Genomic DNA, 25,736 nt, shown 5'->3' on the forward strand with positions numbered 1-25,736 from the left:
TACCTACTGTGTGCCTGCAGATGTGCTTCGTGCCCTAAGGAGGGGCGCAGGGAACGACTTAGGCACAGGAGCCATACAATTCTCTTATTAATCTGTATGACACCTATTGGATCTCCAAGACATTCGGGAATGGGGAGAACTCCTTGGAACGATGACTGTACAGAGCATTCCGCAAGCATACTAGGAGTTATAGTCTAGCAACAACTAGAAGTCCACAGATTGTATTTTTGCAACAGTTAGAACAATATTTTCCAATGTGTTTCCAGCTGTTGTAAAACTACAACTCCCAGCATGTTCTTATGCAACAGCTAGAACAGTGTTTTCCAGTGTGTTTCCAGCTGTTGCAAAACTACAACTCCCAGCATGTTTTATGCAACAGCTAGAATAGTGTTTTCCAGTGTATTTCCCTTCCAGCTGTTGCCAAACTGCAACTCCCAGCATGTTTTTAAGCAAAAGCTAGAACAGTGTTTTCCAATGTGTTTCCAGCTGTTGTAAAACTACAACTCCCAGCATGTTTTTAAGCAAAAGCTAGAACAGTATTTTCCAATGTGTTTCCAGCTGTTGTAAAACTACAACTCCCAGCATGTTTTTAAGCAAAAGCTAGAACAGTATTTTCCAATGTGTTTCCAGCTGTTGTAAAACTACAACTCCCAGCATGTTTTTATGCAACAGCTAGAACAGTATTTTCCAGTGTATTTCCAGCTGCTGCAAAACTACAACTCCCAGCATGTTTTTAAGCAACAGCTAGAATAGTGTGTTTCCGGCTGTTGCAAAACTACAACTCCCAGCATGTTTTTATGCAACAGCTAAAACAGCATTTCCAGTATATTTCCAGCGGCTGCAAAACTACAACTCCCAGCATGTTTTATGCAACTGCTAGAATAGTGTTTTCCAATGTATTTCACTTCCAGCTGTTGCCAAACTGCAACTCCCAGCATGTTTTTAAGCAAAAGCTAGAACAGTGTTTTCCAATGTGTTTCCAGCTGTTGTAAAACTACAACTCCCAGCATGTTTTTAAGCAAAAGCTAGAACAGTATTTTCCAATGTGTTTCCAGCTGTTGTAAAACTACAACTCCCAGCATGTTTTTATGCAACAGCTAGAACAGTGATTTACAGCACATTTCCGGCTGTTGCAAAACAACAACTCCCAGCATGTTTTTAAGCAAAAGCTAGAACAGTATTTTCCAATGTATTTCCAGCTGTTGCAAAATTACAACTCCCGACATGTTTTTATGCAACAGCTAGAACAGTGTTTTCCAATGTGTTTCCAGCTGTCGCAAAACTACAACTCCCAACATGTCCGGACAGCCGAAGGCTGTCCGGACATGCTGGGAGTTGTAGTTTTGCAACAGCTGGAGACCCGCTGAGCTAGAAGCTACAACTTGATTAACAATGCTGGAGAACAGCAGAGAATTGGACGACCAAATTAAATGTATGCTACATACTTGGGTCCAAATTAACGATATAAAAAACTTCTACCTGCAACATCTATATATTCTACATTTATCTTCTAGACAGTGCCAGGTATCCATTCACTTTCATCCGTACTTGTTATTCAAGCTTACAGCCCGGCCAATACAGTTGGGACATTGGAGGAGGGGGCTAGTCCCCGATTATACATGCAATCCAATAACGTGTTGATAGCCCTTACTGGTCTTCAACCTAATTAGAGACAAATTTTGGGACAAAACGTTATCTGTCGCCCCATATAGAACACATATAGCTGTCAAAAATGACATGGATCCAATAGGAAGATCCTAGAGGGTCAATAGCAATATAGGCTTCCTCAGGCTTTAAAAGGGTACTCCGGAGGAAACTATATGTTGTCATATCAACTGGTGCCAGGAAGTTATACAGATTTGTCAATTACTTCTATCTAACAATCTTAATCCTTCCAGTACTTATTAGCTGCTGTATGCTACAGAGGAGGTTGTGTAGTTCTTTCCAGTCTGACCAAGGTGCTCTCTACTGCCACCTCTGTTTTGTCAGGAACTGTCTGTTCGCTATGGATATTTGCGGTCAGACCAGATTCGAAAGAGCTACACAACTTCCTCTGGAGCATACAGCAGCTGATAAGTACTGGAAGGATCAAGATTTTTAAATAGAAGTAATTTACAAATCTGTATAATTTTTTTTTATTTAAAAAAAAAAAAAAAAAAAAAATAAAAGGTTTTCCCTCCGGAGCACCCCTTTGATAGTACAAGGCAAACCCCGATTAATAACAATGCTTTCAGTAACCAGTGACAAATCTAATATCATGGTGCTATGATACACCATTAAGTGTAACTGTCGTCAACAAAAACTTTTTATATAATGTAGATTAGGGATCGACCGATTATCGGTTTGGCCGATATTCACGATTTTGGACGTTATTGGTATGGGCAATTAACTTGCTGATAATCCGATAATGCAGTGCGGGAGGCAATGGGGCAGCGGTGGTCTCTGGCCGGGGCGATCTCTGGCCGGGGCGGTGCGGCGTGGCGCGGTGGTGGGGGCGGACCCTGGGACAGGCAGGGGGAGTGAAGCGGGTGGCGGTGCCCGTCTCTGGCACCGCAAAAGCCGCAGCAGTTAAATCAATGATGTGCAGTGGTGTCGCCGGGGGGGATAAATAGCCGTTAACTTATACCGGAATATCGGTCTAAGTTATCGGCCCTAACCTCCACAGGGTATCGGCCCTAAAAAACATTATATGTATATTTGTATTATACATTGGTTAAAAATTGAGTATATTTTTGGGTGAAAAAATGCTGTCCCTGCAGCTATTGCCTGTGTGTCTCTGTGAAGAGTCCAAATACAGGAAGTGAGGGCGGACAAGCAGGGATCAGTGCAGACTCCTGGGTTGTCAATCATCCTGATGTATGAGCCGGGAGTATGTTATAGACCTTAGTGCACACGGTCCTGCTTTTTCTCAGTGTACAGATCCCTGCTTGTCCACCATCACTTCCTGTATTTGGACTCCTCATAGAGACACACAGGCAATAGCTGCAGGGACAAAAATATACACAATTTTTTTTAACCAATATATATTACAAATTATATATATATATGTATATATATATATATATATATATATATATATATATATATATATATGTGTGTGTGTGTGTGTGTGTGTATTATACACATTATATAAAAAGTTTTTGTTGACGACAGGTACACTTTAATAGAAATCCATCGTGTTTTTACCGTGTCCATATCAGCCACAGGTCACAATAGCAATCAGATTACAAATAGTGTTCAGGGAGCAATTCAGTGGACTTGCATGGATCTATGGTATCTAATTGTTTTGGACTAATGGAAATTAGGGTTGGAGGTCTCAGAATGTATAGAACCCATCTATTATAATTAGAGAAGTTGAATGCCAATTCATGTCACATTTTTTTATCGACCCACAGTAAGTTGTGAGAAAAATACATTCCCAAGTGTAGCTTTATAGAAACCCACTCTGAATAATTAGTTTGCTATTTATTTTAACGGTACTACATATCATACGATGACCAGGACATGCTGGAACTTAAAGGGGTACTCCGGAAGAAAAAAACTATTCAAATTAAAGTTAAACAGATTTGTAAATTACTTGATATAAAACTCTTAATCCTTCCAGTACTTATCTGCTATATGCTCCAGAGGAAGTTGTGCAGCTCTTTCCAGTCTGTCTGTAACAGGCATTGTCAAGAGCAGGAGAAAATCCTTATAGCAAACCTATCCTGCTCTGGACAGTTTCTGACAGGGACAGAGGTGTCAGCAGAGAGCACTGTGGTCAGACTGGAAAGAACAGCACAACTTCCTCTGTAGTATACAGCAGCTGATAAGTACTGGAAGGATTAAGATTTTTAAATATAAGTAACTTTCAGATCTGTATAACTTTCTGCCAACATTTTTTTCCCTCTGGAGTATACCTTAAAGGGGCTATCCAGGAAAAAAAACTTTTTTTTATATATCAACTGGCTACAGAAAGTTAAAAAGATTTGTAAATTACTTCTATTAAAAAAATCTTCATCCTTTCAGTACTTATGAGCTTCTGAAGTTGAGTTGTTCTTTTCTGTCTAAGTTCTCTCTGATGACACGTGTCTCAGGAACCGCCCAGTTTAGAAGCAAATCCCCATAGCAAACCTATTCTACTCTGTGCAGTTCCCGAGACAAGCAGAGATGTCAGCAGAGAGCACTGTTGCCAGACAGAAAACAACAACTCAACTTCAGCAGCTAATAATTATTGAAAGGATTAAGATTTTTTTATAGAAGTAATTTACAAATCTGTTTAACTTTCTGGAGCCAGTTGATATATACATATAAAAAAAAGTTTTTCATTCCACAAAGCTTAGCTTGTGTTCACACTAGGCTCCTTTCAGTAGTTCCATCAGCTGTAAAGGAAAAACACTACGGCCTGCAGTACCTTCCTTCCTGTTGTGAAGAAACCGGACGGACCTCATTATATACATTATACAATGTGTCACATCGCCATAAATACTTTTTTTTTTACCCAACAATTCGGAAACAAAACGTGTTTACATTTCTGTATGACATCTGTTTCTGGGAAAGATGGGTTACACCTACGTAGTGGTTTCATCTGACTTTCCTGTAGCTTCAATGACAAATCTGCAGCGATAAAACTAGACAGAAGTGCTGTTCAGGGCTCCTAAAAAGTTGAGTTACAGTTTGCAGGAGCAATAACTCAAAACTGGACAATTCAAGTTCAATTCAAGTGAAGTGATTAGAGATGAGCGAACTTACAGTAAATTCAATTCGTCACGAACTTCTCGGCTCGGCAGTTGATGGCTTATCCTGCATAAATTAGTTCAGCCTTCAGGTGCTCCGGTGGGCTGGAAAAGGTGGATACAGTCCTAGGAGACTCTTTCCTAGGACTGTATCCACCTTTTCGATCCCACCGGAGCACCTGAAGGCTGAACTAATTTATGCAGGATAAGCCATCAACTGCCGAGCCGAGAAGTTCGTGACTAGAGATGAGCGAACTTACAGTAAATTCGATTCATCACAAACTTCTCGGCTCGGCAGTTGATCACTTTTCCTGCTTAAATTAGTTCAGCTTTCAGGTGCTCCGGTGGGATGGAAAAGGTGGATACAGTCCTAGGAGACTCTTTCCTAGGACTGTATCCACCTTTTCCAGCCCACCGGAGCACCGGAAAGATGAACTAATTTATGCAGGAAAAGTCATCAACTGCCGAGCCGAGAAGTTCCTGACGAATCGAATGTACTGTAAGTTCGCTCATCTCTAGACGTGATGTTAGAAGAGAGAAATATAAACATATATATACACAAACAAATATAGTAAGACATGGGCCGACAGTAGTTAGCAGGCAAAGCTGTATAGATGCCAGAACCCACTGGGCTGGGGGTGGGTGCCAGTGATGATCTGGGTAAACATGTACTTGTCAAGCCAAAAGTGGAGGAAAAACAGAGAGCCTGCTGTGCCATTCAAGGACTCCCATCCATCTGGATGTAGCAGAGCTAAATCTGTAATTCAGCTCTAAGTGCCTGCATGGATGCCCCCTGAAACCTCTTTATAGAAACTAACAATGCATTGGGTTTCCTACAGTCCTATGGAAAAATAGATACAGGACACTAATATACCATGACGAACGAGTTAACGACTTATACCTATATACAACCTGAACAATGCATTTGGAAAGTTTTCACACCCTTTTTCACATTATGTTATGTTAAGCACCGTATTTTTCGCCCTATAGGACGCACCGGCGTATAAGACGCACCCAATTTATAGGTGCAAAATCTAAAAAAAAAAAAAAAAAAAAAAAAGATTTTAAACCCAATAGTGGTCTTCAACCTACGGACCTCCAGATGTTGCAAAACGACAACTCCCAGCATGCCCGGACAGCCGTTGGCTGTCCGGGCATGCTGGGAGTTGTAGTTTTGCAACATCTGGAGGTCCGCAGATTGAAGACCACTGCATAGGAGGTAATACTCACGTGTCCCCGCCGTTCCAGACCCGTCACCACTGCCCTGGATGTCGCTCCATCGCTGTCGCCGTGTCCCCGTCGCTCCGGAATGTCTCTGCTGCCGGCCGGGTATCCTCGCTCTCCGTCGCCGCCATCACGTCGTTACGCACGTACGTGATGACGAGGAAGGAGAGCGCCGGCCATACAGGGGATCCCTGAACGGAGAAGACACCGAGGAGGCAGGTAAGGTCCCTCCCGGTGTCCTGTAAGCACTAACCCGGCTATTCAGTCGGGCTGTTCGGGACCACCGCGGTGAAATCGCGGCGGTCCCGAACAGCCCGACTGAACAGCCGGGTTAGTGTCACTTTCCCTTCAGACGCGGCAGTCAGCTTTGATCGCCGCGTCTGAAGGGTTAATACAGGGCATCACCGCGATCGGTGATGTCCTGTATTAGGCGCAGGGACCGCCGTGATAGGTGTGTATTCGCCGTATAAGACGCACCGACTTTTTACCCCCAGTTTTGGGGAAGAAAAAGTGCGTCTTATACGGCGAAAAATACGGTAAGTTTCCCCATCATCCTGACTCAATAATCCATAATGAGTGAAAACAGAATGTTAGAAATCCTTTCTAATTTATTAAAAAATAAAAAAATTGCATTGACATAAGTATTCAGACCCTTTACTCTTCAGACTTAGGTGAAGCCTCTTGGCAGTGATTTCAGCCTCCAGTCTTCTTGGGGATGAGGCCACAAGGTTTACCCACCGGGATTTGGGGATTTTCTGCCATTCTTCTCTGCAGATCCCCATAGGTTCCCAATTATGTCCACTTGGGTTCAAATCAAGGCTCTTTCCGGACCACTTAAAGGGGTACTCCCATGGAAAACTTTTTTTTTTTTCTTCTTCAAATTTACTGGTGCCAGAAAGTTAAACAGATTTGTAAATCACTTCTATTAAAAAAAAAAATCTTAATCCTTCCAGTACTTTTTAGGGGCTGTATACTAAAGAGAAATCTAAAAAAGAAATGCATTTCCTCTGATGTCATGACCACAGTGCTCTTTGCTGACCTTTGCTGTCCATTTCAGGAACTGTCCAATGGACAGCAGAGAGCACTGTGGTCATGACAGAGGAAATGTATTTATTTTTTAAATTTCTCTTTAGTATACAGCCCCTAAAAAGTACTGGAAGGTTTAAGATTTTTTTAATAGAAGTGATTTACAAAACTGTTTAATTTTGTGGCACCAGTTGATTTGAAAAAAAGTTTTCCATGGGAGTACCCCTTTAAGCACATTTACAGAGTTGTCGCTAAGCCGTTCCTGTGTTGTCTTGGCTGTGTGCTTAGGATCATTGGGGAGATTTTTCAGAACCTGTCCCGAGTCCTTTTCAAAAAATTAAAGAAGTGATCTGATTGGTTGCTATGGGCAACAAAGTTTTATTTTGATAAATCTCCCCTATTGTCCTGTTGGAAGGTGAAACTGTTGCCCAGTCTAAGGGTCCAGAGCACTCTGGATCAGGTTTTCATTAAGAATGTATCTGCCCTTTGTTCCTTCATTCTCTTAACCCTGAGCAGTGTCCCTGTCTAAGCCACTGGGCAGTTCCTGGTTTCCTCCAGACATGACGCTGCCCCCACCATGATCACTGTAGGGATGGTATTGGACAGGTAATGGGCAGTGCCTGGTTTCCTCCAGACATGATGCTGCCCCCACTATGATCACAGTAGGCATGGTATTGGGCAGTGCCCGGTTTCCTCCAGACATGATGCTGCCCCCACCATGATCACTGTAGGGATGGTATTGGGCAGGTGATGGGCAGTGCCTGGTTTCCTCCAGACATGATGCTGCCCCCACCATGATCACTGTAGGGATGATATTGGGCAGGTGATGGGCAGTGCCTGGTTTCCTCCAGACATGATGCTGCCCCCACCATGATCACTGTAGGGATGGTATTGGGCAGGTGATGGGCAGTGCCTGGTTTCCTCCAGACATGATGCTGCCCCCACCATGATCACGGTAGAGATGGTATTGGGCAGGTGATGGGCAGTGCCTGGTTTCCTCCAGACATGATGCTGCCCCCACCATGATCACTGTATGGATGGTATTGGGCAGGTGATGGGCAGTGCCTGGTTTCCTCCAGACATGATGCTGACCCCACCAGGATCACTGTATGGATGGTATTGGGCAGGTGATGGGCAGTGCCTGGTTTCCTCCAGACATGATGCTGCCCCCACCATGATCACTGTACGGATGGTATTGGGCAGGTGATGGGCAGTGCCTGGTTTCCTCCAGACATGATGCTGCCCCCACCATGATCACTGTAGGGATGGTATTGGGCAGGTGATGGGCAGTGCCTGGTTTCCTCCAGACATGATGCTGCCCCCACCATGATCACTGTAGGGATGGTATTGGTCAGGTGATGGGCAGTCCCTGGTTTCCTTTAGACATGATGCTGCCCCCACCATGATCACTGTAGGGATGGTATTGGGCAGGTGATAAGCAGTGCCTGGTTTCCTCCAGACATGATGCTGCCCCCACCATGATCACTGTAGGGATGGTATTGGACAGGTGATGGGCAGTGCCTGGTTTCCTCCAGACATGATGCTGCCCCCACCATGATAACTGTAGGGATGGTATTGGGCAGGTGATGGGCAGTGCCTGGTTTCCTCCAGACATGATGCTGCCCCCACCATGATCACTGTAGGGATGGTATTGGGCAGGTGATGGGCAGTGCCTGGTTTCCTCCGGACATGATGCTGCCCCCACCATGATCACTGTACGGATGGTATTGGGCAGGTGATGGGCAGTGCCTGGTTTCCTCCGGACATGATGCTGCCCCCACCATGATCACTGTACGGATGGTATTGGGCAGGTGATGGGCAGTGCCTGGTTTCCTCCAGACATGATGCTGCCCCCACCATGATCACTGTACGGATGGTATTGGGCAGGTGATGGGCAGTGCCTGGTTTCCTCCAGACATGATGCTGCCCCCACTATGATCACAGTAGGCATGGTATTGGGCAGTGCCCGGTTTCCTCCAGACATGATGCTGCCCCCACCATGATAACTGTAGGGATGATATTGGGCAGGTGATAGGCAGTGCCTGGTTTCCTCCAAACATGATGCTGCCCCCACCATGATCACTGTAGGGATGGTATTGGGCAGGTGATGGGCAGTGCCTGGTTTCCTCCAGACATGATGCTGCCCCCACCATGATCACTGTAGGGATGATATTGGGCAGGTGATGGGCAGTGCCTGGTTTCCTCCAGACATGATGCTGCCCCCACCATGATCACTGTAGGGATGGTATTGGGCAGGTGATGGGCAGTGCCTGGTTTCCTCCAGACATGATGCTGCCCCCACCATGATCACGGTAGAGATGGTATTGGGCAGGTGATGGGCAGTGCCTGGTTTCCTCCAGACATGATGCTGCCCCCACCATGATCACTGTATGGATGGTATTGGGCAGGTGATGGGCAGTGCCTGGTTTCCTCCAGACATGATGCTGACCCCACCAGGATCACTGTATGGATGGTATTGGGCAGTGCCTGGTTTCCTCCAGACATGATGCTGCCCCCCCACCATGATCACTGTACGGATGGTATTGGGCAGGTGATGGGCAGTGCCTGGTTTCCTCCAGACATGATGCTGCCCCCACCATGATCACTGTAGGGATGGTATTGGACAGGTGATGGGCAGTGCCTGGTTTCCTCCAGACATGATGCTGCCCCCACCATGATCACTGTAGGGATGGTATTGGTCAGGTGATGGGCAGTCCCTGGTTTCCTTTAGACATGATGCTGCCCCCACCATGATCACTGTAGGGATGGTATTGGGCAGGTGATAAGCAGTGCCTGGTTTCCTCCAGACATGATGCTGCCCCCACCATGATCACTGTAGGGATGGTATTGGGCAGGTGATGGGCAGTGCCTGGTTTCCTCCGGACATGATGCTGCCCCCACCATGATCACTGTACCGATGGTATTGGGCAGGTGATGGGCAGTGCCTGGTTTCCTCCGGACATGATGCTGCCCCCACCATGATCACTGTACGGATGGTATTGGGCAGGTGATGGGCAGTGCCTGGTTTCCTCCAGACATGATGCTGCCCCCACCATGATCACTGTACGGATGGTATTGGGCAGGTGATGGGCAGTGCCTGGTTTCCTCCAGACATGATGCTGACCCCACCATGATCACTGTAGGGATGGTATTGGGCAGGTGATGGGCAGTGCCTGGTTTCCTCCAGACATGATGCTGCCCCCACCATGATCACTGTAGGGATGGTATTGGTCAGGTGATGGGCAGTCCCTGGTTTCCTTTAGACATGATGCTGCCCCCACCATGATCACTGTAGGGATGGTATTGGGCAGGTGATAAGCAGTGCCTGGTTTCCTCCAGACATGATGCTGCCCCCACCATGATCACTGTAGGGATGGTATTGGACAGGTGATGGGCAGTGCCTGGTTTCCTCCAGACATGATGCTGCCCCCACCATGATAACTGTAGGGATGGTATTGGGCAGGTGATGGGCAGTGCCTGGTTTCCTCCGGACATGATGCTGCCCCCACCATGATCACTGTAGGGATGGTATTGGGCAGGTGATGGGCAGTGCCTGGTTTCCTCCGGACATGATGCTGCCCCCACCATGATCACTGTACGGATGGTATTGGGCAGGTGATGGGCAGTGCCTGGTTTCCTCCAGACATGATGCTGCCCCCACCATGATCACTGTACGGATGGTATTGGGCAGGTGATGGGCAGTGCCTGGTTTCCTCCAGACATGATGCTGCCCCCACTATGATCACAGTAGGCATGGTATTGGGCAGTGCCCGGTTTCCTCCAGACATGATGCTGCCCCCACCATGATAACTGTAGGGATGATATTGGGCAGGTGATAGGCAGTGCCTGGTTTCCTCCAAACATGATGCTGCCCCCACCATGATCACTGTAGGGATGGTATTGGGCAGGTGATGGGCAGTGCCTGGTTTCCTCCAGACATGATGCTGCCCCCACCATGATCACTGTAGGGATGATATTGGGCAGGTGATGGGCAGTGCCTGGTTTCCTCCAGACATGATGCTGCCCCCACCATGATCACTGTAGGGATGGTATTGGGCAGGTGATGGGCAGTGCCTGGTTTCCTCCAGACATGATGCTGCCCCCACCATGATCACGGTAGAGATGGTATTGGGCAGGTGATGGGCAGTGCCTGGTTTCCTCCAGACATGATGCTGCCCCCACCATGATCACTGTATGGATGGTATTGGGCAGGTGATGGGCAGTGCCTGGTTTCCTCCAGACATGATGCTGACCCCACCAGGATCACTGTATGGATGGTATTGGGCAGTGCCTGGTTTCCTCCAGACATGATGCTGCCCCCCCACCATGATCACTGTACGGATGGTATTGGGCAGGTGATGGGCAGTGCCTGGTTTCCTCCAGACATGATGCTGCCCCCACCATGATCACTGTAGGGATGGTATTGGACAGGTGATGGGCAGTGCCTGGTTTCCTCCAGACATGATGCTGCCCCCACCATGATCACTGTAGGGATGGTATTGGTCAGGTGATGGGCAGTCCCTGGTTTCCTTTAGACATGATGCTGCCCCCACCATGATCACTGTAGGGATGGTATTGGGCAGGTGATAAGCAGTGCCTGGTTTCCTCCAGACATGATGCTGCCCCCACCATGATCACTGTAGGGATGGTATTGGGCAGGTGATGGGCAGTGCCTGGTTTCCTCCGGACATGATGCTGCCCCCACCATGATCACTGTACGGATGGTATTGGGCAGGTGATGGGCAGTGCCTGGTTTCCTCCGGACATGATGCTGCCCCCACCATGATCACTGTACGGATGGTATTGGGCAGGTGATGGGCAGTGCCTGGTTTCCTCCAGACATGATGCTGCCCCCACCATGATCACTGTACGGATGGTATTGGGCAGGTGATGGGCAGTGCCTGGTTTCCTCCAGACATGATGCTGACCCCACCATGATCACTGTAGGGATGGTATTGGGCAGGTGATGGGCAGTGCCTGGTTTCCTCCAGACATGATGCTGACCCCACCATGATCACTGTAGGGATGGTATTGGACAGATGATGGGCAGTGCCTGGTTTCCTCCAGACATGATGCTGCCCCCACCATGATCACTGTCTTTTACTGAGGCTTTTTTCTGGCTACTCTGCTATAAAGCCCAGATTGGTGGAGGTTATAGTAATAGTTGACCTTCTGGGATTTTTTTCCATCTGCACAGAGGATCTTTAGAGCTATAAGGAGTACTCCAGTAAAAAAAACAATTCAACTGGTGCCAGAAAGTTAAACAGATTTGTAAATGAATTCTATTTAAAAATCTTAACCCTTCCAGTACCTATTAGCTGCTGTATGCTCCAGAGGAAGTTCTTTTCTTTCTGATCACAGTGCTCTCCGCTGACACCTCTGTCTGTCCAGAGCAGGAGTGGTTTGCTTTGAGGATTTGCTCCTACTCTGGACAGTTCCTGACATGGTGTCAGCAGAGAGCACTGTGGTCAGACAGAAATTTTTTTTTAAAAGAAAAGAACTTCCTGAGGAGCATCCAGCAGCTGATAAGTACTGGAAGGGTTAAGATTTTTAAATAGAAGTAATTTACAAATCTGTTTAAATTTCTTGCACCTGATGATTTAAAAAGAAAATTCGGTTTTCACCAGAATACTCCTTTAGGGTACATTCCTACACGGCGTATTTGCTGCGTATTTGCTGCTGCGTATTTTATTTTCTCTGTTGAAGTCAATGGGTAGGAAAATACGCAGCACCAAATACGCAGCAAAATACACTGTGTGGGAATGTACCCTAAATCAGAGTGACCCCTGGGTTCTTTTTACCTGTCTTACCATGAGGGATACACAAAATACTATAAAATCTGCTTTATTTCACCTGCAGCTTCCTTGCTATCGCTAAACTACAACTCTAAATCATAAAGGTAATAGTTTTGCCACAGCTGAGAGACACGGATCAGGGACCTCTGCTTGTTAGATCATTCCAGGAGCCTATCTGACCATAAGATTTTTCATAGACGTGATCAGAAAATATATTAGGTGCCAGTGGCTACCAGGCTCCAGGGATCTGTCTAGCCCTGATGTACATAGACATTAATAGACACAATTATGGAGAAATAACATATGGTATTTTCCCCTCTGACAACTGCATTTATCATTCTAAACACAGCCAACATTACAAGGACAGATCTGTCTGCTCCAATGTATTGTAAAAATTAAAATTAACTTTGGTAAATGGTTTCCATTAAAAAAAAAATCCAATCACTTACAGTTCCTACACTGAATCTTTGGGTCTCTATAGTAACAGACTACATACTATGTGGTCTAATACTGCAGCCGTATTCTCTACCATTTATTCTCTACTTGTTGCAAGTAGAGATGAGCGAACTTACAGTAAATTCGATTCGTCACGAACTTCTCGGCTCGGCAGTTGATGACTTATCCTGCATAAATTAGTTCAGCTTTGAGGTGCTCTGGTGGGCTGGAAAAGGTGGATACAGTCCTAGGAAAGAGTCTCCTAGGACTGTATCCACCTTTTCCAGCCCACGGGAGCACCTGAAAGCTGAACTAATTTAAGCAGGATAAGCCATCAACTGCCGAGCCGAGAAGTTCGTGACGAATCGAATTTACTGTAAGTTCGCTTATCTCTAGTTGCAAGCATAACAACAGACAGAAAGCTATAGGACAGTGGTCTCGAACCTGCGGACCTCCAGATGTTGCAAAACTACAATTCCCAGCATGCCCGGACAGCCAACGGCTGTCCGGGCATGCTGGGAGTTGTAGTTTTGCAACATCTGGGAGGTCCGCAGGTTGATGACCACTACTATAGGATGTACGCACAGATCATTTTAGCAATTTTTCATGGAGACGCGATGTGACAGAAAACCATAAAAACATTTCCAATCAAAAACTTTTGCAGTGTTTAATTTTCCTTGATTTGTACCACTAAAAAATAGATTGTTTTTTTTTTTTTAATGTTTTTTTTTTTCTAATAAATCTAATTTTGTTATCTATATTTCAAAACAGGCTGACATTTACATTGCAGTTTACATTTTGGCCACTAAGCCTAATAATAAAGCCTTCATGTCATATGGAAAAACTTTCACATCATTCCAGACATGTCGAAAGTTTAGACTGCACCAGGTCCCAGTCCTGAGATCCGTTGTGATGGTGATTTTCAGACGGGTGAAGTTGGCGGCAGCCCTTGCCTCACTCCCCGGCCATCACTCAAATGCAACTTATTCACATAGGCCGGCGTTTATCATTGTGCTTACCCCCCCCCCCAATCTACATTTGGCGCAAATGTGTCCTTTTTTTGCACCTTTTGGTTTACACATTTCTGCTCATTTTGAGTTGCAGTCCACTGATTTCGGCAATACGCATGATATGGACTGGTTTTATGAACAGCGCCTTTTTGTGAAAAAGCACAAAAAAAAAAAAGGCACAATGCCACCGAAAAAGTCTCTAAACTACACCAGCCCAGACTTAGCTTAGCTTTTTGGTGTAAGTGAAGAGTGAAATTTCAGAAAATGTGACCTGCACAAAATTGATCAAATGCCCTGCGAACATTTAATACATTTGATGCTTCACCCGAACACTTCTGCACACAAAAAAAGCTGTAACAAATGCTTCCCTTACACCTACAATAAGGAATGCCCCCCATAGACCCTTGCAGGGTGAGAAGGTTGGACGGAGAAGCCAATCAGGCAGTAAATCACTCTGCAGAGCCCTTCACAGGGTTATAACTTGTAAGTGCAGCAGGTCTAAGGACTGAGACCTGGTGCGATCTGAACATTTTGACATATTTGGGCAAGTTTTTCTAAATAACAGTTACGCTTTAAGGGTAGGGTCATGTAGTGCATCTGCAGCATATTTCGCTGATGCAAGTCACTAGGGCTCCCTTTAGTATCTGGCATTGGCGCATCCACAGCGAAAAATAATGAACGGTGAAATCCTACCCTTAAAGGGGTATTCCGCCCCTAGACATTTTAACTCCTATCCAAAGGATAGGGGATAAAATGTCAGATCGCCGCGGTCCCGCTGCTGGGGACCCCGGGGATCGCCGCTGCGGCACCTCACTATCATTACAGCACAGAGCGAGTTCGCTCTGTGCGTAATGACGGGCGATACGGTGGACGGAGCAGCGTGACGTCATGGCCCCGCCCCTCGTGACATCACGGCCCGTCCCCTTTATGCAAGTCTATGGGAGGGGGCGTGACGACCGCCACGCCCCCTCCCATAGACTTGTATTGAAAGGGGCGGGCCGTGACATCACGAGGGGCGGAGCCGTGACGTAACGATGCTCCGGCCCCTGTACCGCCCATCATTACATGCAGAGCAATCTCGCTCTGTGCTGTAATGATAGCGCGGTGCCACAGCGGGGATCCCAGGGGTCCCCAACAGCGGCACCGCGGCGATCTGACATTTTATCCCCTATCCTTTGGATAGGAGATAAAATGTCTAGGGGCGGAATACCCCTTTAACAAATTCTGCTCTGTACAGAATACTTCTCAGCAGACTTTTCATTATAGCAGGACTACAATGAAAGGGACAGCAGTATATAGATAAAATAGGATTAGGCCACTCACAATAGGTAATGGGCAGAGCTCACCTCCTCCACCTCCCTGCAAAATCCCCTCTGCACAAGTCACAGAGAATGCTTCTAAAACATATCCGCCCAGTGAAATTCTAGATGTATATGACATGCGCAGCAGGTGCCACCCAAATCAACTGGTGCTAGGACCACTCGTACATGCGCCATCGACAGCTATATATTTCTGAGTGAATTCCGACAAAAGAATGAACATCTTCATTCTTTGGGTTTTGTCCAAAATATTATTTTCTAAATTTTCCACTCCTAAAATTCTATGATTTGCACAGTGTAGCAGAATTTCATTGAAAACAATAAGAGTGTGAAAGAGCCCTAAGCGTACTTATACACAGGACTGAAATGCTGCAGATCACATTTTGACTTTCCTCATGAAGTTAATTGGGAAAACCTATAACCATTACAGCAGCATTTCAGTCTTGTGGGAAAACAACCTTAAGCCGTGGTCTTCAACCTGCGGACCTCCAGATGTTGCAAAACTACAACTCCCAGCATGCCCGGACAGCCAACGGCTGTCCGGGCATGCTGGGAGTTGTAGTTTTGCAACATCTGGAGGTCCGCAGGTTGAAGACCACTGACCTAAAGGATATTCGACCTATAAAAATAGACAGTATAAGAATCAGCTACAGTATGTCTGATCGATCGGGGGTCCTGGAAACTAAAATTCTTATCAATACCTAGGTGCCCACCTTATACTCAAATTTTTCACATACATTCATCCATATCGACACACACTATTCCCTAAGTATCTAAGTCAATACTATCCTCCCTGCATCAATAGTCTCAAAAAAGCCAAGGATGGCTTAGAACGTAAAGGAAAGGGTTACAAGCGCACTGCTAATAATTTACATATTGGTATATTGACAAAGAACCTCTTTCAGTTGTACTTATGACCTTTGAATAAGTGCAAATAATGAACTTACCTTGAAGGCCTCACATTGAACCATTGAGACATGAAAGGCAACGCTGTACTTGAAAATCAGAACTAAATGTACTACAATAAAAGTTGCCCATCCATGAGCGAGACAGACATATTTATATATATATATATATATATATATATATATATATATATACACATATATATACACATACACACACACAGTAGGGTCAATATGGTATGACTGAAAGAGACAAGTTTCCCTTAAGGAGATACCTGAATAGCAATTCCATTATATACTGTTGACTGCAGAATCAAACTACTACTAAGAACTGGAGTCTTCTTCTAAACACTAAGGGGGAGATTTATCAAAATCTGTCCAGAGGAAAGTTGCCCACCGCAACCAATCAGCTCGCTTCTTTCATTTTTCAAAAGCCTTTTCAAAAATGAAAGAAGAGATCTGATTGGTTGCTATTGGCAACTAGGCAACTTTTGCTCTGGACAGGTTTTGATAAATCTCCCCCTAAGGGTCTATTCACACGACCGAATTTCCGCCTCAAATTAAAGCCCATAGACTTCTATGGGATTCTGCACTCCCATTGACACTTCTGGAATTCCGCAAACGGACATTCTGCCATGTAAACAGACCCTTAGGCCAATGATCCTCAACCTGTAGCTTCTTCAGCTGTTGCAAATCTACAACTCTCATCATGCCCTGAGTTGTAGTTTTGGAACAGGTTGAAAAACACTGACTTGCACCAACCATAGGGTGTATGTATTGACACAGCACAACAGATTTTAAGCCGTTGTCCAAAACTAGACAACACGACTCTGAGCAGCCCAATGCATGTTGGGATGTGTTAACCAGGATATGAAAAAAAGGTCTCTCCCACCCCACCTCTCCGAAACAGCACCACATTTGTCCATGGGTTATAACTGGTATTACAGCTCAGTAACTGAAGTAAGTAGATTCCTTTGCCAACCATGGACAGGTCCCAGCATGCATTGCGATTTAGCGAACATAGGGAAGATTAGTGGAGTAGCTTTACACATTTATAAACATTTCAATGCTGGATGTTGAATTGAGAGGAGGGGAAGAAAAAAATCCTAGTCGTGCATTACTAGGCGAACATTATCTGTGATGGGGGAGAATATCAACTGGAATGAGGGGAAAACATTATCTACGACTGGGGAGAACATTATCTGTGATGGGGGAGAATATCATCTGGAATGAGGGGAAAACATTATCTACGACTGGGGAGAACATCATCTGTGATGGGGGAGAACATTATCTGGGATGAGGGGAAAACATTATCTACGACTGGGGAGAACATTGTCTATGACGAGGAAGAACATTATCTGTGATGGGAGAGAACATTGTCATGAGAGAGAACTTTTTATTTTTATTTGACTATGCTACAGGGGCTGTCTGTAAAGTTAGTGTATTTCATAATATATTGTCTGTACCTGTGTTACATGGTGGTCTCGCAATTCTTCTGTGATCTTTGCCCCAATGTTTATTTTTAACAGCACACAAAATAACTCAGGTTTTCCCAGGTTGCAGTGCAGCCCAAGACATTGCATCACTAGTCAGGTGATCAGAGGGAGCCTGTCTTTGCACAGATCTTTCCTAAGCATGTCCATTACTGCCTGGCAGGTTCATACTAAAATCCCCTTATGTTGGACTACCCCTTTAAGCACACCTGAGATAGATATACCCTACTGTATAACAGTTTATCATGGCGACAGATTCCCCAAAACAGTAATAAATGGGCTTTACATCCTGCTAATGACAAAAAAAAAGTGCAAATTTGGAAACAGTCATCTCACAATTTAGGTTATCCACGTAACAGTGATCAGTTTTTGTTGTTGTTTTTTTTTTTCCATTTGCCATATTTAAAGGGGCACTCCTGTATAAAACATTTTTTTTCTTTTTAAATCAACTGATGCCAGAAAGCTAAACAGATTTGCAAATTACTTCTATTTAAACATCTTAATCCTTCCAGTACTTATCTGCTACTGTAAGCTACCTAAGTTAGAGGAAGTTGTTTTCTTTTTAAATTTATTTTCTGTCTGACCACAGTGCTCTCTGCTGATACCTCTGTCCATGTCAGAAACTGTCCAGAGCAGGAACAAATCCCCATAGCAAACCTCTCCTGCTCTGGACAGTTCCTGACACGGACAGAGGTGTCAGCAGGGAGCACTGTGGTTAAACTTTAAAGAAATTCAAAAAGAAAAGAACTTCCTCTTTCGTGTTCAGCAGCTGGTAAGTACTGGAAGGATTAAGATTTTTAAATAGAAGTCATTTACAAATCTGTTTAACTTTCTAGAACCAATGGATTTTAAAAATAAAATTGTTTTCCATCAGAGTACCCATTTAACTCAGGAATGGGAGTTTAAAAATATAATGTCATAAAGTTTGTGAGAAATCCTCTTGTGCCGTGTATCTGATTTCACAATGTCCTACGTGATATCTTTAGCTGTGTCTTAAACAATGTCATTTTTCATGTGAATACAAGAATAATGACATGGCACAATGCATAGCAGGGAGGCCAGCTGAGGCTACACGCAACCTTAAGAGCGCCGTTTCCTGTATTTTTTTAGCTTTGGATAGAATCTTAAGTTTTCTCTTCCAGCATTACATACATGCACACCTATCTGTACGCATTCAGACGACAGCACTTAAAATCCCCAGGTTTATTTTTATGTTTTCCTCTATAATAAAGAACAATACCCATCCCCTCCCTTCCTTATAACCGGCACCAAATACACCAGGTGCCAGATTATTGTTAAACCCTGAAAAATGTAAGATAAGGCCACTGTATAACCGCTTCATACACAACTCCAATGCTGTAAGAAGCCTTGGTACATATAGAGAGGGAGGAAAAGAAGAGAAGATGCGGGGCGCTCTCTGGCGTAGTAGGTTCTGTACCTCTTGAAGGAAAAAGAGAGATAAAAAGGACCCCACCACCACACCTGTGCAGTGGTACTGACCTCTAAGAGCAGTGCGGCGTATATGGCGCGGCTCTGGAGTAGTGTGGGGTGGATCGTTACAGCTTGCTGCTTGGTACCCCCCTGTCCGTTATGACCAGGGCAGGGCAACGGAAATGGCTATATAGGAAGGAAATACAGTAAATACGGGGGTTCTGTATCCCAAGTGCTACTGTAGGATAGAATCGATAAGCCAATACGTACACAGGATGATTTTTATTTCATTCGTACATAAAAAGTACAACTGGACAACGCGTTTCGGCATGCTCTCACGCCTTCCTCAGGTCCACAATAAAATCTTGTGGCGTCCTGTGAGTGGGTTCCTGTATCCTGGCGGCGTGCCGCCAGGACACAGGAACCCACTCACAGGACGCCACAAAATTTGATTGTGGACCTGAGGAAGGCATGAGAGAACGCCGAAACGCGTTGTACTTTTTATGTACGAATGAAATAAAAAGCATCCTGTGTACCTATTGGCTTATCGATTCTATCCTACAGTAGCACTTGGGATACAGAACCACCGTATTATCTGTATTTCCTTCATATATTGGTACCTATAGGGTCATTCTGTGCCATCCGGATGTCTTCATATAGGTTCATACACATGGCAGAGCCACAAGGACATAACTGTGGAACATAATGAGAGGTAATAAATCACCTTACTACCGCCTATAAAAAGATTATAGCTCCTAGTTCATATTGTATCAGGAATCATCTTTATCTGATAAGTGGGGGATTTGGCAGCTAATGCCTTGGTGTCTATTTCATTCTTGTATGACCAGGTTTGTTGACGATAACCAGATCCGATTATAATGTCACAGTAAGTGTCCAATTTAGCTGCAGGAAATTGTAATTTTGCACTCACTCATCCATACTGACAGTATACAAATTATACATTGATCCCTATGATGGCATCTCACCTAAGTCAATGAGCCCTCCCCGTAACAACAACCCCCCAAGATCCAAAGTATGACCTAAAGCCTATAAGACAGGGATACACATGTTTAGTTAATAATGCAGATATTGGTATATTGATGGAGAACCCTGTTCACGCAGCCAATGGCTATACACTAATATTTTATTGTGACGCCGATATTGAGTTTATGAATTTCCTTTGAAATCAACACAAGGAGTCATTGAGACATGAAAGGAAAGTTGTACTGAAAAAGAGAACTGGATGTACAACAATAAAAGTGGTTATTCCATGAGCGAGACGATATTCAGCCTATCAATGAGCAATAAAAATAGCAGGATCAATACGGCATGTCTGAGATACAAATTCCTTTGATGAGAAAAAAAAAGAAACATTTAATTGATGCTCCATTTTAATTATCCCTCTTATCCCTCAAGCAAAAGAAGTTGTTATGGGACTCATGTTTCCATGGGGCTGATGCCCGTGGCCTTATTATACATCAATGTTGTGCAGATCTTTAATATGGCGCCCATAGATCTGCCCTACCTCTGTACTGAACGGGCCTGTGTAGTGGTGGTGGAGTGTTACTGTAGCTAAGCTCCGATTCACTTTAATGGCAAGTACAATGTATAGTGCACAGTGGGGCTGCACAATTTGGGAAAAGGGTGCAATTGGGATTTTAGAGGTAAACATTGCGATATAATAAAAATAATGGTAAAATCCTCCAATTTCATGTTCAATCTCTCCTATTGCATTTCTATCCCCCAACCCCCCCACACACACATTTTACGTCTATCCCTCCATTTCATATCGACACAACCAATTTAACCACATCTTCCGTCACATGTCACATCTTCCAAATCACATCTGCCATCCACCCTATGTCACGACTGCCCCAAGTCACACACCCCCATGTCCCTTCTTCCCAATTAACATTCCCCCCCATGTCATATCTCCAACATGCAACCCCCTCCCCCCTTCACATATCCCCATTAATGTTTTGCAGTGAAAACCTAAAAAAAACCTGATGCTTACCTAGCCCTGGTCCCCTGTAGTTCTGCCACAGATCCCGGTCTCCTCCATGCTGTTAGGTGTCTTATGGGACTTACAGGACCTTCCTGCTCAGCCAATCACTGGCCTGACACTGCTGTGACCACTGAATGACTGAGTAGAAAAGGTCCTGTAACCAGCTGCTTGTTGGGAGAACAGAAAAGATACCGGGACTGCACAAAGAGAGAACGGGATCTGCAAAAGACCTACGGGGACTGGTTAAGCATCAGGTTTTCATGTTTCTCACGTGCCCTTATTATTACTTAGGCAAGTGTTTCCCAACCAGATAGGTTCCAGCTGTAGCAAAACTACAACTCCCAGCATGCCAGGACCGCTTGTGATTAAGGATCTTGCATAATCTGGAATGCGTCAACGTTCTTCCTGGTTGTTATACTATTCTATGTGATCCAATAAAGAATCCCTGATTTTACTGCACTCCGAAGCGCTGGACATTATTTTGCCTTACTTATTATTTGGGCCAGAGGAGCTGCTGGCCAGTCCGGGTGCAGGTAGTTCAATTGCGGAGGTGGAAGCTGTCGGTGCGATTCTATTTAAACCTTATATATATGGGGCGCCGGACTGGGACTGGTAAAGGTAACTTTAGAAAAGCGCTCACTGACCCTTTAAGTAACAGCTAATACTTGTATGCCCCCCCTAGAGGGCAGAGCAGGAACTGCAGCAATGGTAGTAGCAGCAGCAGAGAGTCCAGAGGAGGTAGCCTGGGCCTACAGCAGAGATGTGGAGCAGAGAATGTGGCTCGGGGCCGGTGGGTGCCAGGACACTCAGTACACTGGCTGATGCCTACGGCTATAGTAACACAATTTACTCGAAGTTTTATATCCTGACACATAAATGTCTTCATTGCTTTGCTTTCATAACCATCCCAACCTACCAAATGTTGCACACAGCTGACTGGGAACAACCAACATCCCCTGCTACACTCTATGTTGGATTTTCATCTTGAATTAGGTCTAGAATCCTTTTAACTGTGTTCTATTGACAACTCTCTTGTTAGGGACATGTTTTCTCTCAAGTCTCCAAGCCTACAGCTTGCTAAAGTTTATAAGCACTTTCCTTTTTTTTCCCTTTTAACAGCAGACTAAGTTTTGTTTGTAGACTTGTCTCATGATTTGCTTTAAAAACACAAAGTACATGAGGATTCCTTAATTTGCTCTTCATCATCGGGTAATTTCATCATATTTTTTTCTGCTACTAGAAAAATGTATGCCATAAATTACAATAATTTCCTTTCATTTGAAGCCAGAACATTCAGCTCATGAACACTGTCACATATCTGTGGACTTGTAATTTCTAAGCAGTAAAAAAAAAAAGTTCAGTGACCAATTCTAAGTGTAAGGATTCCATAACGTTTGCCAGGGGTTGCGCTGCTCTGAAATACCAACCCTAGGGATTTTGTGCCATCAGATATGTGGAAACAGCTTGAATCCTAAAAAAATGGGAGAAGAGGATGGGCTTTTTCAGCATCTCACTTGATGCCATGTATATGCTCTCTCAACATTTCTATACTGAAGGCTGCCATTTTGCCGGAATATTTAAAGGAGAAGTATCATGTAAAAAAAAAAGTATCCCCTAGCCAAAGGATAAGTATACGTTTTAGATCGTGGGGTGTCCGAGCGCTAAGGCCCCCCGACATCTCCTGTTTAGAGCCCCGGCTCTCCTTCATAGCGGCGCGTCACACTCCCCCTGCCCGAAGCGGAGGCAGCCACGCCCCCTCCATATAGCTCTATCCCATATAGAGAGGTTGTGATGCTCCGTTATGAAGGAGAGTCATGGCGCTAAACAGGAGATTGCAGGGAGCCCCAGCGCTCGGACCCACTGAGATCTAAAACTTATCCCCTATTTATTATTTTTACATGATACAACTTCTTTAAGATAATGCAATCTATTACTTTATAAATGCCAATAAGGCATGCAGAATATTAGATTTTAAAGAAAGAAATAACCTAAAAAGATGAAAAAATTCTGTACAATCTCATAATTTACCTTATTATGTCATAGCGTGTTGGACCATTTTCTGGTATTGATATCTCTTGTTGCATTAGCAGGTGAAGAATATGCACAAATACTAAGCGCACACCTCGAACTGAGAACAGTCAAACATTTAGCTGTGTACATACAGGCCCATTCAGGTACATGCACACACATAAAGACACACTTGTCCTAACAATGAAGCACCTGGGATCCCTATTCGCTCAGAAGACCATAATAAATAAACTGAGTAAACCAGACGGTGAGATGAGTGGTTTTTACCAGATCAAAGTGCCGAAAAATGGGTTGTCTCTGGATATTCTGTGCCCAGAAAAACGAATTCTTTATACTACAATAGACAGAACTAGTATCAAAAGAGTTAAATAAAAGGCTAGGTTTAGGTCATAATGCAGCTCTATTCACATGTGTGGTTTGTACTTTCTACTTCATCAGATGTATGTCAGTATAGGACCCAATGCTGATCTAAAGTCAATATGGTAGAGCCATAGGGGGGTATAGAAATTGCTGACCATGTTAAAGGCTTTAACGCATGGAAACTTGAATCCAGCGAAGTCATGGTTTACTAAAGGTGTGTTGTACATTTGAAATGTGACTTTTTTATTTATTTAATTTTTTTTGCTACTATGCGATTCTGTATTTTAAAAGGCTTTAACTAAAACTAAAGAATTTACCTGCATACCCAGGATTCAAGTTTCCATGTTTTGCTGTCTACATGGGGTCCGGGATCCATGACTGGGGTGAGCTGGATTGTGCTGTGTTTCTACTACTGGAGTGCAACATACCGGTCTGCTATCAGATGCTGACTGCTGAAGAATGCCTACAAAGTTATTGGCAATTTGACCGTAATGGTAGGAGATGTCGGTGCTGGATGAAGGAACCAGGAGGAGTGCAGCATAAAATCAAGCTGGGTTTATTCGATGCAACGCGTCATCGACGCGTTGCATCGAATAAACCCAGCTTGATTTTATGCTGCAGTCCTCCTGGTTCCTTCATCCAGCGCCGACATCTCCTACCATTACGGTCAAATTGCCTGCCTATTGCCTCCAAGGAGGGCTGCGGATGAGGACACAAGTACTTACAGGCGCTTACCATTGTTGTGTGTGTTGCACACAACCAACTCTGGTAAGCCGCGTGGGATAGATCTACTCCCTTTCCCTATGGGCCTGACCTGCTGATCCAGCACATGGAGCGCCTTCTGCTTTCCTTTTAGATCATATACGAAAATTATTGTCCAACATTGAAGTTCCCTTCCCCTTAAAACTTCTTATTTCTATCAACAGAGACGTCAAACTCATGAATTCTCTTTTATTTAACTAAATCCCCCAATATATAATTAAAATGGTAAAATGTCTTCATTATGTACTATAAATAGAGTAAGAAACAACACGGGGTGCGCCCCTAGTGAGGACCGTTATGAAGGTGAAATAGTGTAAGAAACTATAGGGTCCTTACCCTAGGTGTTGCGCTCAGGGCACATCACCTACAGTAGTGTCTGGAGAGAAAGATGCGGGAAGGCTGCCATGAGGAACTCCCGGGGGCGACGTCAGTCAATCCGGTAAGGAAATGATACAAGCATGTGGAAAGTGGTTCCTCTGAATGACGGCGCTTCTCCCAGTAAATTATCAATATTTTATAGCAACGCGTTTCAATCTCGAACTGGGATCTTCATCAGGCAGCTTGCCTGATGAGGATTCCAGGTCGGGATTGAAACACTTTGCAATAAAATATTAACTATACATCTACTGGGAGAAGCGCCGTCATTCAGAGGAACCACTTTCTACATGATCATATCAATTTGTTATGTACTAGTTATCTAAAAATTAGTTATCTAAGCATAAGACCAGTGCACAAGGGGGTGCAACAACACCTTAATGCCACGAGATGAAAGCACTAACATAAGCAGATTGATAACTGCTGAAAAAAGAGGAAAAAAATGAACTTCTAAAACATTTTACTTTTTGAAATGTTTGCCTACAATAAGGCTTCCCCACAAAAATAATAACAATAACAATAATAATAACCATGTCATTTGATTGCTTGACATATCCCATGACAGAGGAAAACTGGAAGCCAGTCTAAACAAACCACCAAGAGGTCCCATGGGGAATTAAGGGTAAAGATTAAACAATGAGTTTGTTGTGTTGATATTTAAGAAGAAAATAAAAGAAACAGGGGGTGAAGTGTGTCCCCGTCCAACGTAAATAAACCGAGGAAGAAGACAAATAGCCCATTTCAAGGCAGCCAATTGATTCAGAATCAAGGAACTAAAGGTCTAGTTCTCAGGGCACATGGGCCCGCAAATGATACTTTATTAAATAGTATCTCACAGGCATTATGAGAATAA

At 44.4% G+C, this 25,736-nt stretch overlaps 1 protein-coding gene across 1 annotated transcript in view; it reads right to left on the reverse strand.

Annotated features, from left to right (window-relative positions):
* Nucleotides 1–25,736, reverse strand: part of C8H7orf50 (chromosome 8 C7orf50 homolog) — a 273,243-nt gene that overhangs the window by 187,496 nt on the left and 60,011 nt on the right. The window lies entirely within an intron of this gene.

The sequence above is a fragment of the Hyla sarda genome, chromosome 8 (genome assembly GCF_029499605.1).
Source record: "Hyla sarda isolate aHylSar1 chromosome 8, aHylSar1.hap1, whole genome shotgun sequence".
Lineage (NCBI taxonomy): Eukaryota > Metazoa > Chordata > Amphibia > Anura > Hylidae > Hyla > Hyla sarda.